Source organism: Oryzias melastigma, linkage group LG15, assembly GCF_002922805.2.
Source record: "Oryzias melastigma strain HK-1 linkage group LG15, ASM292280v2, whole genome shotgun sequence".
Lineage (NCBI taxonomy): Eukaryota > Metazoa > Chordata > Actinopteri > Beloniformes > Adrianichthyidae > Oryzias > Oryzias melastigma.
The window spans coordinates 30,293,287-30,295,587 of record NC_050526.1 but is presented as its reverse complement, the minus strand read 5'-3'; positions in this window follow the sequence as shown (position 1 = coordinate 30,295,587).

Sequence of the window (2,301 nt, the reverse complement as noted above, 5' to 3'; positions counted from 1 at the left end):
TGCTGGTGAGACGAACGCCGCTGATGGGCGGAGATTAGCTACTAAACACACTGAGTCTGGTGGAGCGTTCAGGTCCTGCTGAGCCTTCAGGATGCTCTGGTCCAGTTCTTGGATCAGAACCAGAATGAAGGTGATGAGGATCATCAGCCTGTCTGACACGTTACCTGAGGAGAGAGAGAGCTCCGAGCTCGTCCTCTCCTCTCCCTGAGACGCTCTTTGACGGTTTGATAGATGAAGTGTCTTCACCTCCTTAAATCACCGACCCCCCCCCCAGACAAAAGCTGGATTTTGAGTGGAAAAGGCCTCAAATGGCTCCAGGACCAGAACGTCAGCAGATCTCAGAAGACATTATTAAACATGTATTCCTCCAAGACGATTTAATGAAGACGTTCCTCAAATGTCAGCCTGTCAGCTGCGATGTGGTGTGTCCCTAAATTATTAGGATGATGTTTTCCCTCCACTGAAAATCCATTTTTCATTTGTTGTGTTTATTCGGATTCCTCCAACAACACCGATGGCTCTTGTCAGATTGGCATTTACTTCAATGACTGGCATTTAGTGTGCGGTTCATCTCAGAACCCTGATGCTCTCAGAGGCTCATTAACATATTTCCCTCCATCTTTCAATTAACAATGTCCCGTCATCCAATCACAGTTCTGGATCAAACACCAACGTGGAAATCAAGACAAGATTTACCGGAGCTTCCTCAGACCAACCCTAGATTTGTTCACATCACTAACCTGCAGGTTTGGTTTGGTTCAGTTTGGTTCAGATTGGTTCAGATTCGTTCAGATTGGTTCTGATTGGTTCAGTTTGGTTCAGTTTGGTTCAGATTGGTTTAGATTGGTTTAGATTGGTTCAGATTGGTTTAGATTGGTTCAGTTTGGTTCAGATTGGTTCAGATTGGTTTAGATTGGTTCAGTTTGGTTCAGATTGGTTCAGATTGGTTCAGATTGGTTTAGATTGGCTTGCTCTGGTTTGCTCTGCAGGATCAACAGCCATGCAGGATTTCTCTGCAACAAACATGCAATCACTTCTATAAATAAATAAATACATTGATAAATAAATTGTACCAGAAGCTGATTTTTCTCTCTGAAACCTTTAAACGGATGTTCAGCTGGTGACACTTTTACCTGAGGCTCAGGTAAAGTTTGGATTGGACTCTATACTCCTCCCACATTATGACAGAGATGGATGGATGATGGATGATGGATGATGGATGGATGATGGATGGATGGATGGATGGATTATGGATGGATGATGAATGGATGATGGATGGATGATGGATGGATGATGGATGGATGATGGATGGATGATGGATGGATGATGTATGGATGATGGATGGATGATGGATGGATGATGGATGGATGATGGACGGATGATGGATGGATGATGGATGGATGATGGATGGATGATGGGTTTAAGATGGATGGATGGACGTCCCAGAGTGATCCCTCCAGTTTCTGATCATGCTACCAACACACAGAGATGAGGACGAAGAGTCCGGCGTCGTGGTGACTTAAACCGTGGCGTCCGTCTTCACGAAACGTCCCTCAGAGACTCACCTGTCGCCACAGGAACGGCGTTGGCTGCTTCCTGCCGCCGTTCTGGTTCACGCTGAACTTCCTTCATACATGAAGCTGGAAACGTGCTGCCCTTTGAACCCTCAGATAACAGCTGATTGGCTAATCTTCCTAGCATGAAAACAGAGCCGCTGTCTGGTTCTGCTGCTCTCTCTGTTGACCCGATACTTTTACTTTTGTTCTTCAGAAGAGAGTTCGTGTTCAGAACAGAATTCATCAGGAACACCAATCTTCTGTCAGAAATGAAGAACGAACGTCTGATATGAAAACATCCAGATTTACCCTCAGAACCGTCTGTAGAAGTGAAGTCCCACTTTGATGGAGATTTAGGACTCCAGAGACTTCATGTCAAGTATTCGTTTCCATGACAACATTCATGATGAACAGTCCAGAACCACGTCTTCACCTGCATCCCTGGTCGGAACATGTTTCAATAAGAAACTAGAAACAATCAAACCGATCCTGAACCGGTCCGGATTCACAGCAATGTTTGCTTCAAAACCAGAATAAAACCTCCAGTCCGGGAACTTGGTTTTGACTGGAATATTCCATTGCTGCGGGGGACGGGGGAGGACGAAAGTGTTCACATGATCAGTCGTATATTTCATCACTTTGAGGAGTTTTATGAAAGATTTAAATAATAATGCTTGTAAAATGTATTTGACACTTTTTTGGTGTTCAGGCCGAGACTCGGGGGGCCCAGGCAGGCCATCGCCTA